Source organism: Pteropus alecto, unplaced genomic scaffold, assembly GCF_000325575.1.
Source record: "Pteropus alecto unplaced genomic scaffold, ASM32557v1 scaffold17, whole genome shotgun sequence".
Classification (NCBI taxonomy): domain Eukaryota; kingdom Metazoa; phylum Chordata; class Mammalia; order Chiroptera; family Pteropodidae; genus Pteropus; species Pteropus alecto.
The window spans coordinates 6289165-6303118 of NW_006440645.1; positions in this window are offsets into that span (position 1 = coordinate 6289165).

The window sequence follows — 13954 nt, forward strand, 5'->3', positions numbered from 1 at the left end:
TTCTGGAATTGAATTACTTGTCAGTCAGGTGTCTATGACGGTCACCATGCAGATGGTAAGTGGGACGGTGACAACTTCTGGTGTCATGCAATATCACAACAGTATTGAGATCATCGCCCATGGGCAATTGGAATGATACATAAATAAAGAGAGAAGCACATGCACGAGCTTTTGAAAGTTATTGAGGAAATATAATTGTAGGGCTGTGCTGCTTGGCTTTTGATGAATGTCGTAGAAACCATTAAGAAAGAAAAAGAGATGCCGAGGTCAGCTAACTTCAACTCAGATACACTGTGAAATCTAGAGAGTCTCCTTGGAGACATTTAAAGAGACTGTCCTCTCATATTCAGAAGGCAGTTTGTGCTGAAAGTCAGCAACAGGCATAGATTTTCAAGGAAAAATGAACTCACAATGTCGGCAAGCTCTTAAGTTAAGGTAAGGTCCGTGTGGGGATAGAGACCCCGAAAGCTAGGAGAGTGTCATTTGGATGAATGTGCTTAAAGAACTGGATTCCTCAGGTACCCTTTGTCCCTTGCTAGTGACCAGCTTCTTTCTTCCTGGAGATTACTCAAAAGAGTCATCTGAGGTAAAGTGCCACGAGGTGAAGTTTGTCCACTTTGAGACTGCTTCTGCCTCACCTCATTGCTTCTCCAGTAAGTAGAGTCAGACAGCGTAAGCTGAGAAAGGAAATGCTATTTCCGTTTTGGGGAAAGGTGGTTATTTATCAAAAGAGTTGCAGAACCTAGCAAATGATTATCAAAAACAGGTACTGGAATCACACACGTGGAAGGGAAATGTTAGTTGGATCAGGTCAGGGGCAGAAGTGAAGGTCTGATAGTAGAATGTTTGTTGACATGGTGGCGTTCTCCCATGAATCAGAATTTAACATTCTGGCAAGGATGCCTGGATCTAGTCCCAATACACTTCAGGAATGACTCTAACTTTGTAGATGACATAGAGTTAATGAGGTAGTGATGTTGAAATGCTTTGGCAAATATTGAGGAAGAATACAGAAGGTTCGGGAAGATGGACATGCTAGAATGAATTAATTACGCAAGGCTGGATAACCAGGCTCCGTTTCTGTTTTCCAAGAGAACACAGAAGACACTCCTTTCCCTAAAGTGTTGAGACATCACTGAGAATGTCAGTGGCAGCTGCCCACCATGGGCCAAAATTAATGGTAGGAGGCAGTTATTGATTTGGGCTACCCAGTGTCAAGAGGAATACAATGATTTTGAAAAATCAGAAGCCACATAGCAGCGTTTAACCATCAGAAGCAAGGTTTCATAATTAACCATACCAGATGGCAAGACAATATGAGAATTAGGGAACCTGAATCTTCCAGGATCTCTGAAAATGGCTAACAGATCATGATATTCATAAAGCTAGATATAATAGTCACTGATGCTATTGCTTGACTTACATAACAGAAATGATCAAGATGTGAAAAACAGAAGATAGCAACCACAGTTATGAAAAATTACTATCTCTCACATGCTGTCCAGACCCGAATCAATTCTCAGATCCATACACCGTTGACTGAAGAGGTGATCAGACATACCTGAGAAAGAACTCTGCAATGCTGCCGAGGAGTATAAAATATATATATTTCCCAATCTTCACCAAAGGGCCCTTGACGTTTACCTGGTTAGCTGTACCTTGGGGTAAAAAGCATGTAAATATAAACGCATGTGTTCAAGGGCTCTTGGACATATGATCTGAACTGACGCTGATGCCAAGAGAGCCAAAATACCATCATGCTCCCATTAAGAACGGGGTATTCAGTGGTCAGGTGATACATGGATTCCTGAGCCACATCTGTGTCACAGTGAATTCGGTGTGTCTACCAGGACTACAGTCCACGCTTTGGTTAATTTCCACACTTCCTGAGTGTACACCTGAGATGGACATACTTAGCTATAGACAGACCTGTCAGATTGTTTCCGAGATACGTGACTAAGCCACGTGAAGAGAAAACAGAATGTGAGCACTCTGCGACCTGGAAAAGGCTGTCATCACAGCCCAACCATGCTGGCACCCTGATCTCAGACTTTTAGCCCCTAGAAAAGTGTGAGACATAAATTTCTGTTGTTTAGAAGCCACCCAGTCTGTGGTACTTAGTTACAGAAGCCTGAAATAAAAGACATCGGTCTCTTCAGAACCGTCTGCAGGCTGAACCGATGCCCTTTCTTACGAGACTCCGAATCACCTAGTTCCCCGTCACACACAGTGTGATCCATGGGCCCGCGGCACTGGTTCATCCGGTAGTTTGTTAGAAATGCAGAATCTCAGCCTCCATCCTAGGCCAACTGGCTCAGAATCCACATTTTAACAAGATCCCAGTTGATGTTTGTACATGACTCTTTGAGAAGCACTCACATAGCTTGTCGACTGAATAATGAGCAATGTGCCACTCACCAGCAGAAGCAGACAGCTGCTGGGCACAGATTCGGTGGTCTCACAGCAGGAGGTTTTGGTTAAGTGCGTGAACCTGGGGCATATGCTACCAGAGGGGCCGTGCCTACCGACTTCTTGTTACCGAATTTCCATTCGGTTGCTGCTAGAAGATTTCTGCCCTGTGGCAGTTAACGAAATGTTGACCAATTGTAAGGATTTTAGTGCACAAAAGCTATAGTCAGAGATCTTCTTAATGGATTCAGAGTTCCCTTGAATTTTATTAAGAATGTGTCTTTTAGGCCAATAGCCATTTCAGAAGTCTTCATCATGTCAATTACTCTAGAATTGAGACCTCTCCAGAATGGTTATGGGTTGGCCATGTCTTTTGCCCACGTATTTTTTAATATTTTCTGTTTAGTTTTATTTAATTAAGCGCCATGCTCAGGTATTATCTCTTTAGAGGGTTTTTCTTTGGTTGTCTTATATGAAATGGAATGCATCATTCAACTTAGCTTTTAAAGAATTTCTTCAAAAGGGATAATACTTCTGAACATCATATTTCATGTTTTAAAAAATTATTTTTTATCTCTGAAATTAGATTGTTAAGCTGCATGAGGGCAAGAAGTTGGTTTCACTCACCACTCTACTCTAGTTCCTAAAGTAATGTGTGAAACATTATTTGCATTTAATATGTATGTATTGAATTAAGAATCAGTGTCATTCAGTAGCCTCTACGACTTAGAAGTAAGGAATCAGGAGGTTAGCAGGCTTCCCATGCGCCAACAGTGTCCGGCCTTAAAAAATGTCAGTTTAGATCAAGGTAATCTTCAACCCAAGAATTTGTGTAAGACTTCATTTAAGCCTAAAAGGATCTCGTGAAGCGATGTCGAGTAGGTGCAACTGTTAGAAAGGCAAACCTATACTACGGTACCATTCTTCAAGTATCGTTTGCTATGTTTTCCTTCATTTACTCTCAATGGATTTCTTCACGTATGTCTCAATAGCCCCCACTCCCCGTATCCTTACAGGGAAATATGCCAGTGAGAAACCAAAAAATGACAGTGAAAGTGTTTGACTATTAGTTGTTACATTTACAACTTTAAGTGAAAGAAAACAAATAATGTACATCTATGAAGTACATTCATCCAGCCCCAGACTCAAAAAATAAAAATAAAAATGTCCAGTGAAGGCAGAGAGAAAAGAGTTAACGACACAGAGACCAAGGAGACAAGAGTGGCACACGATCAATAGGCACCATCTAGCTGATGTGCATTGTTGTTCTCTGGGACGGTAACGAGGACAGTCGAGTGCTGACTTAGAGTCCCTGGGATGCCCAGGCAATGACATAATTTAAAGAATGATGCCATATGTTTCTTTCTATCAGTTTTCCCAAAGCGTAGCCACATATCTATGAATTTGCTTTCTATCGCTCCATCATTTTAAGTTCTGGACTTGCTCACGCTCAATCTTCTCCAGTGTATCATCATTTGAGCTGCCTTTGCAAATGGTCTGTTATATCTTTGTATGGATTCTTATTTGCATGCTTTCAAAACAAGCAAATCAGCACCTGCATAACTTCATATTTGTTCCAGCTTGTGAAGTTAAAAGGTTCCTGGAGCATCAGCTTAATTATAGCCAACATGTGTTTACAAGCTCCCTTGTGAACTCAAATACAGATATATAAAGTCAGCTGATCCGAACTCGGTCTAACAAAGATTACTGTTCATTCTGTCAGGAAAAATGTCTCTGGCATATTGAACAGTATTATCAATGGCTGGACTTACTGTGATTCTTAAGACAGTCATTTATAGAGATCAGATTTACTCACTTTTACGACACTTGCAAATCAAATTTATCTGAAAGTTAACTCACGTGGTTAGAATTGGTTATAAGTACTGTCAGAATGCATAGTGGTTTGCCTTGTGCCTTGGCTCACGCTCACATCCTCAATACCCTCCATTGCACAGTCTCACTGCCCAAAATCATTAATAAAAGCTTCATGTGTTTCAGACACACAGAATATTCCTCCATCAAGGATGTAAGTTTCTTTCTTTCTATCCATTTGAACAGTTCATTCATCCATTTGTCTCCTTCTTTCCCTTAAAGACATAACCGGAAACAGAAACTTTACCTTTTGTTTATAGAAAGAAAATCAAGGTCTTGGGTTTCTACAAACCAGTGTTACGAATGAGTTGGAATACAAAGTTAGACAAAACCCACAAGAGAAAACCTTGCTATTTCAAAATTCCGCATAAGATTGGCTCTATTTTTCCAATGCGAAAACTACAATTGCAATCTCTTTTTCTATAATACTTCTTGAGTCGAAAGAATCATGCCTGCCTCTTTAGCCTGAAGACAAAAACCACATTTCAACCTCAGGAGGTATGCGATGGTTCAATGGAATAGAGTTCAATGATTCTCTGGAAATTAAATTATTGGTATTGTGGGGCAGTTACAAGTCTCAGTACGTTCCATATTTATTTTCTACCTTAATGCCGTAGTAATTACTGTATCAATCTGAAATAATTTTGACATCTTTTTCAAACTCTGTTTATTAAACAAAACCCCCTACAATCACTCGAGGGGTTATTCCCCATATCAGCACTGCTAGCCAGAACAGAAACCACTGTGTCAAAGATGTTATCGTCTAATCCGATTCTAACTCACTACAGTGTCCCTCATGAATTTGAACAATTTCACTTCTGCTGAATATTGGCCTTTTTTTTTCCTTCTATGGTGGGTTTGTCTCGAATATTCTAAAACAAATTCGGATGATGACTGAAGAATTCTTTCTGTATGTTTAGAACTGCATGCAGGCACCGGATTAAGTACGTTCCTCAGCATCACGGTATTTGACAAGTAAGGCCTCGGTGAGAGGCGGCAGTCTGTAAAGATCTGGACTAAGTACCTGCCTACATATCAAATATGTTCTACACAGTTACAAAAGCAGGTATGGCCTACACCAGCTTGTACATATCACTGGAAAGAGGCCATGAGAACTCCAAAAAATGGGGCCCATTCAGAGTTCTGTAACCACAAAAGGTAACATGTCATTATAATGAGGTGGCACAGCCACTGCTCCACAATGTCAAAGGAAGCTTAAGATACAGTCAACATTAATGCTTGCTCGAATGAGGCTACTGAATCTTTTACCACAAACACTCAAAAATATGTTTATTTAAGTATCTTTATTCAATCTGACACCTTAAGGTTCAAATAAAATCTTCACTGGGGTAGGTAGAAATCTTAAGTTCTTATATAATTTATTGGACACTTTTGGTTAAAATTCATGGAAAATTACTCTGGGTATTATTAGTCGATCATTATTAATAGTCAATCATTTATAGCTAACTTTTGGTTAATAATTTCCTCACTCAAAATCCATTACTATTGTCTTTTCTTTTAACTTATAAACTATAAACATCATGGGATGACATGAAAAATAGTATCCATTTAATTAAAACCAATAGCAAAAAAAAAAAAAAAAAAGGAGGCAATTGAATTGAGTGCAATGTCTGTAACTTGAATATTCAAGAAAACAAATTATTTCTTCCAAATTTTCTGAAATATCTTTAAAGAGAAGCATCTGCATATACACGAAAAGCTCCATAAATAATAGAACCTCTAGATTTTAAATCATAAGCCAGTAAACTAATGTTGCCAAACCAATAGAAAATTTCACGTTTATTTGACCCTCATTTGACAGATTTTAACTGAACATACAAAAACATTTTGTTTTAGTTATCCAGAAGATACTAACTCACTCCCAATATTGGGTCTAAAGTAAAATGAATGCAAAACCCTGATGTGCTATTTTCCATGCCAGGAATTATGTAATTCAAGCATGTAAAATGAAGCAATGTTATAGTAAATATCGAAATATGTCCACTCAAAACTCCCCCCAAAATAGCAATTTGCCAAAGTAGCTTCTGCTGCAAACAATAAGACAATGCTGGGAAATATAAAGCAAAAAGCAGATCATTTTTCTCTTGAGAAAATATTCAACCTCATCATAAAAAATCTGATCAACATTTTTGTGCATTTTCTTCTCCAAATGCTTTCTCTTTTTCCTCTTGGTTAGTAATACAGATGTCTTGTTAATAACTCTAGTGATTTCGCACTGAAATGCAGAAAGTAGGAGAAATGATATGAAAAAATAATAATGTATGTCTTTTCCTTAAGTAATTTAGGCATTACAGATATGCCCTCAAATGTTAGTTAAGAGGATAAGACTTTTTTTGGATCCCTTGCTGTCACCTACGTTAGTAATCCCCTCCGAAACATTTCTGAAGATTGGCTCTCCAAGAATTTCACGGCCCTCATCAACTACAATACAAGCATCTCTGCTCTTCAAGGATATCAGCCAATCTTCTCAAAGCCATTCATTCCATTCTTAAACAGTTGGCCTGATTAGGAAATCCACTTTTCTGAAATATCTTACCCTCTATTCTAATGTCACATGCACATCAGAAAATCTGAGCAGTGATCTTCAATGTGACAGTCTTTAAAAGTATTTGAAAACTGACATTATTTTCCCCCTAGGTGCTCCATTCCAAATTAAAAAAAAAAAAAATAGCCAGTTGCTTCAGAAGGTTTATTTTTTTAGACTTTATTTTTTAGAGCAGTTTTAGGTTCACAGCAATATAGAGCAGAATGTACAGTTTCCACAGGCTCCCATCCCACCTCCCCGCAGTCTTCTCTATTACTAACCTCTCTCACCGGTGGTACATTTTTATAACTCATGAAACTACCCCGATACATCATTACCACTCAAAGTTCAAGTTTACATGAGAGTATACTTCATTCCATGGTTTGGCACAAATGTATAATGACAGGTGTCCACCATTACAGTATCATACAAATCAGTTGCGCCGGCCCCAAGTTTTCACTGCCAAAATCAGTTTCACTGCTCCACCTAGTCGTCATCTCTCCCTGCTCCCTTCGCTCTGGCAACCAATGACCCTTTTATTGTCTCCATACTTTTGCCTTTTCCACAATGTCACATACGTGAAATCACGTGAAATCACGTAGTGTATAGCCTTTTCATACTGGCTTTTTTTATTTAGTAATATACATCGGTTTCCTCCATGTCTTTTCAATGCTGAAGAGCTCATTTCTTTTTAGTGTTGGATCACAGTCCATTCTCTGGGTTTACCACAGTTTACTTATCCATTCGGCTACTGAAGGGCATCTTGGTTGCTTCTAAATTTTGGCAATTATGAACAAAGCTGCTATAAATATCCACATGCAGACTTTTGTGTAGACCTGTTTTCAACTCCTTTGAGTAAATACCAAGGAGCACAATTGCTGGATCATATGGTAAAAGTATGTTTAGTTACTTAAGAAACTGCCAGACTGTCTTCCAAAGTGACTGCATTATTGTGTATTCTCACCGCCAATGATGAGAGTTCCTGTTGCTCCACGTCCTTACCAGCATTTGCTGTTGTCAGAGTTTTGGATTTTGGCCATTCTAATAGGTGTATACTAGTGTCTCATTTTCATTGTAATTTGCACTTCCCTAATGATACATGATGTGGAACATCTTTTCATATGCTTTTTTGCCATATGTATATCTTCTTGGCAAGGTATCTGTTTGGTCCTTGGCCCATTTTGAAATCTGGTTGTTAGTTTTCGTGTTGTTGAGTTTTAAGAGGCCTTTGTCTTCAGTTGTTTTTCATGTATAAAAGTTCCGAACTCCTTTGCAACTCAATCTACTCTTATACTTAATCCAGTTTGTTAGTTTGATGATCAAAAATTGAAATATTTTCTTTGACAGAGTTTGACAAGGAGGTAGTTCGAAGCACATTTCTATTTATGTAGACACTATAAATTTATCGAAAAGAAACAGAAAACTTGTCAAATGTTCACTAAATTATGGTGATAACTATTTTCTTGAAAGTATGTTATACTATTAAATTTTTTTCTTTTATCTTATAGTCAAGTAAACACTTATCTTTTATAAATGAATTTATATTAATCTAGTTCTATTGCACTCTATCTGAACCTCAGAATAAAAATGTATAATCATCCTATTAAATATCATCTTAATTTGGTGACATTGGCTTTTTATTTTATCACCCCATGTTTGATAAGTATAATTTTCTGTCTACCTTCCAGTTGTTGAAGAACATCAACTGATTATTTTTGAATGTAGACTTTCCTGAAAAATAGCTGCTTATAATATTTGCATATACTATTATCATGGAAGGTCATATAAACAGAAACTGGCAATGCAGTTAGTAGGGGAAAATGAAATATATACTAAGTGTATAAAATTTATTAAGTACTTTAGAAGTGTATAAAATGTATGAAATATTTAATAGAAGTAAAACAAGAACGGTTTTTTCCATACCATTTTCTAAATACATTCCAGCAATTCACATGAGATATATTTTCCCCAAGATTATGAAAATTACAGAAGGGACTCTAAATAAGTAACCTGGGCAATTTGATACAAATGATCATGTTGTAGTACTTAGAATCATTTTTGTCTAAAGTTTCCCAATATTACCTGAACTATGTATTATCTCAAGTGTAAGAGCAACAGGGCTTTTCTTTGCATTTCTCTTCAAGATATAGCACCAAAAAAATGAATAAAAAACTAAATTTTAAAAACTTTTTCACATGGATTATCATATAAGTATTCTTCTTATACAAATGGTAAATATGTCTACAACTAACCAATTGCAAAGGATAATGATATCTATGTAGCAAAATAAATTGTGATTTTAGAATTTTCTTGATATATTCATCTTTTTTCTATAATGAAATTGCATTGTTTATAGAGAATGTTCTTAAGCTATTTCGATAAATATTTCGATCCAAATTTTCCAGCTGCTCTTTTTTCTTCTTTATTAATGTCATTGATACAGAATTTTGGAAAATCATTAGTGTTGACCTAGTGACTTATTCACAGTGGGCCTGCCAATAGAGTAAAATAAAATGAAAAGTTACATAACTAGTATGTTGATTATTCAATACATTAAAATAATAAATGTATATCAAAAGTAATATGACTTTTATTCAAAAGTAATATTCAAAAGTAATAAGTATATTCAAAAGTAATATGACTTTCATTCTTCATATTGCTAGTTGCTATAGACTTGGATCTTATATTTTTATCTCCAAGAAGGAAAATCTATGTTTCATTTTTTTCCCCAAAATGGGTAGAACTTTAGTCTAACTTTTAGACTAACTTACTTGGACCTGTCATAAAGGATGACTAGTAACTATGTACATTAATAATTTCAAATATTTTGTAAAATTGTATTTCTGTTTTATACATAATTCTGGTTTTAATGATCCATAGCTACACGTAGGATGTCTGAACACCAACTCTTAGCTAACAATACATGCATAACAAATAGAAAAGAAATCAAAGTACATAGTTGTTTCCCTAGCTTGGCCAACAGTGAGAATCTATAAACATTTAAATAGCACAGCAGATTCCATAGAGTATGATAAGACTGATCCCATAGGTTGAAAGTAGTTGTAACAAGTTCCTTTTAGACATATTGCCATAGTCAAGCTATACTAACCTCTATAGCATAACAGGAAAAGAACAAGTCCTCATTCCTAGGAATTATAATTCAACATTTTTCTTGGTTAAATTCCCAGATGTATAAATCAAAACAAAATTCTAATTTTTATAAATGAAAATCAAACACCAAATAATATTATTAGTCACACAAAAACTCATGAATTGTATTATATAAGCTTAAAAAACATTTTCTAAGGGAATATTGTATTGGGCTTGACACACACACAAAATCTATATTTTGAATCATGAAACAAGTTCATGGTATTAGGAATAAAAGTGTCCTCCAAACCAAGGGAAACTGGCATTTTTGTCTGAATAGAAAACACTCTAGAAAAAAAATTCTCATTTTCTAATAATTCCAGCATACACATGATGACATTCAGAAACATCTGGTTTAAATGATGTCCAGAGGACATTCCAGAATGGTGGGGTCTAGATGTGCAGATATGTAAAAAAAAAACCAACAAAACAACAAAAAAAACCACTTCTCGTTAATTTTAATAAGTGGAATGCATAAATGGATAAATTCAAGCTAAAGAAAGATGGAAATAGTTATTTTTTGAGGTTCTCTGAAAAGTTAATTTAAATACCTGGATTATATACCGCCTGATGAGCAACTGCTTGACTTGCTGATCTAAAATCAAAGTCACAGTTGATTTTTTTCCAAGATTCTTGACAGAAATATATGGCACCGATTCAAACCATTCTGGCTCACATAATTGAGAATCAGCCTCCAGAACAATAGCCTACTAATATGCTATCACGTGGGGGAAAAATGAAACCTTGCCTTGCCTCCAATGACCTTAGGATTTTTCTTTTTTAAGTCTTAATTTAATAAGCTCAACATCTTCAATCTTACTAGTTTACATAAAATACTTAGTATAATAGTTACCATATAGGAATAATAAAATTAATTTATAATGATTTTACATGAGATTATTTGCCATAAGGAATTACATCCAGATTTGGTTACAACTCTGTATGTGTGTAGGTAAGCTAGGTTTTGAAAAATTGTTCCAGAATGCAGCACTGGTAGAAAGAGTTAACCCCAAAGATAATAAATTCAATCTTAGCTTTCCACCTTCTGGGAGAGAAAAGGAAATCTAAGGTTTGATTTTGTTGGTATTAGATGAAGTCGGTCTACTCAAAGTTTTTTGATTTTTAAAATTTTTATCTGAAGACCACCACAGAGCACTACCTATGGAGGGGGCATCATCTCATTTTATTGCTTTGCTATGGGATAATATTTTCTTCACACTTATTTAAAACATATATTTACATTTGGATGAATGAACAAAAGATGAAGACTTCATTCTAGAAAAACAACAAAAACAACAAAACAAAATACTTTTAAGTATGAGTATGTATACTTGTTACCTCTATTGAGATAGTATAGTTTAAATTGTCACTTGAATGGAAAAGTCTGTTTTGAATTGGATGTTTTGTGTTTGGGGTATGGGGATGATGAGCTGGGAGTGAGGGAGTTTTGAAGAATCATCTGTGTAGGATTCTAAATAAAGCAGTTTATTAAATAGAAGTTATAACAACATATGTATTTGTGGGGAAACTTCCCAAAGATTAACTATTAATTGAGACCTATATACCACTAATTATGTGCCAAGTAGTATTCTATGTGCTTTGCAAATATTAAATTTCCTGGTTTTCTTAAGAACTATGAGATAGATGTCGTTATTAATTCTACTTTATGATGAAGAAATTGAGGCGAGAGTAGTCCATAACTGGACGAAGTTTAGTGAGCTAATAAGTTGCAGAGCCACCATACTGCTCTTCATTTGGTGTTGACAAGACAAAAATGGAAATCTATTCAATTTTTAGAGAGACGCAGAAAAAGTTCAGGGGATTTATGACATTAGCTACTTTGGTCACCACCCAATTCTTAAGAGTCAATGCAGTAAGTAGCTCTAAGATTTATTCTAGTAACTTATGAAAAGTCTGGTTACACTAGAAGCAGAAAATAAAAATGGCTGCTTGAGTTATTATACCGGTAGAATAGAGAAAAGAGAGGCTGGTCTCTACAATCATTTCAAATAACCATAACTGAATATGGAAATTCTATATTTCTGAGCTCGAGAAAATTCAATTATATTCTTCAATACCTGACTCTGCTACAGTTTCTCAACCATGAAAACACAGTAATTTCTCAAAAAAGGTTTTAAGAAAGTGTCCCTAGAGATTTGCATCTATGTCAGAGTCGCAAGTTCATATCTAGCTACCTAAGTGCTTTAGAAAATTCGATTCAGTTGAGATTTTGACAAGTCTAATCTGTGGTAAGCAGAATCATGAGGGAAGACACATTTGAAACAGCTCCTTCTAACACACACACACGCACACTCACATTGTATATATAGTATTTGTACACACAGGTGTATCTATGAAAAAAAAAAGTAGAAAATAGGATCCCTTTATTAATGGAATTTGTAATTCATTTGGGAGCCAACAATAAACCTATTAAATAATTATTAAACAATAAAAAGTCAGCTGCGTGATAGCAGTAATTTTGAAGGGTTTAATTTATTTATCTTTTGCTACCAATCCCTTCTTCACGTAAATTCTTCCTTGGAAACTAATCATGTCAAACATATACAACACAGCTCCTGTGGTTGAAGTGCACGTGGAGAGGTCAAGTTCTTCTGTATGGGCAGTGCTGTCTCTCAGCTAAACTCCCGAGAAGCGGAGCAGGGTGTGGATGGAGCAGAGAATGAAAACCACTGACAGAGATCCAGCTCAAGGACCGCAAGTAACAGCAAGGTCTTCTGGTACAAGATATGCCAGGCGAACTCTATGGTGGTGAGTTTCAGTGAGAACTAAGAAATTAATGCAGAATTTAGGTGTATTTATTTATTCATTTATTCATGTATTTTTGTATTCAGACTAAAAGGTTAAGATACTCAACACGGAATGTTCAATCTGGTAATTATTTACAATTTCCAAGCTCAAGGCAAAAATGTGAAATCTGTCTTTCTTTTTAAAATTAACATTTTACAAATTAATTCATTCTGCTGTGCTCAAGAAAATTTAGTAAAGGTACTTAAGGAATAATAAGTTTAAACAAATAAAACAATACTCCCCCCCCAAAATAGTTATGTACATTTTCTATGAAGAGTAAAAAAAAAAAAAAAAACAAACTAGGGGGAGCAAAACTGTACTGGTATTTTCCATCTTTAAAATAAAAGTGCTATATGTACAGATATTTAATAATAGGACATGGTTTAAATTGAAAGCTGGTGAAAATAACTAAATTATTATCATAAACTAAAATCGGTTAATGAAATTAAAATAGTATGGAGAAACTTAATATTCGCAATTTGGCATATTCCTTCTAATAATAAAACAACTTCGTTTATAACAAAGATGTCATTCATTTATTTCCAGAGTACATCTTAGAGCAACTATATTAAAAATAATAAAACCATAATGCTAGAAAGAATTTAAAAAGTTACATCTTAAAAGTTGTACATATTGTTTTTATTTTTTAAAAGACAGTGCATGATACAGATGATGCATTATAGAATTGTGTAATGTTATTAACCAATTATCCAAATAAATTTAATGTAAAAATTTAAAAAAACTTACATTGCATATATCGGAAAATTAATGCATCTGAAAGTAGAAGCATCTATTATTAACTGAGAATTTACAAAGATCCATGCATTCTAGTAAGTCTCGTGCTAAGTTGTTTCATAGATATTGCCTCTCTTTAATGTTTAAGTCAATGTTTTTAAAAACTGAGCTCTAGAGAGATTAAAAACTTGTTCTAATTTACAAAATTAAGATAAATGACAAAAGTTATTTTACAAACTCAAGTCTCTCTGGTTTTAAATCTATGCTCATAAATAATCCAAAATCTATATCCTGAACCTTTAAAGCATAATCTTAGAAAATTTCTTGAAATTACTAATTTTCACTGATAAATAAATAATAAATATCTTCCTCATAGTGGTCATCTGCTAATTAAAGAATGAGTCTTCAAAGTGATTAAAAATAAAACATTTGTAG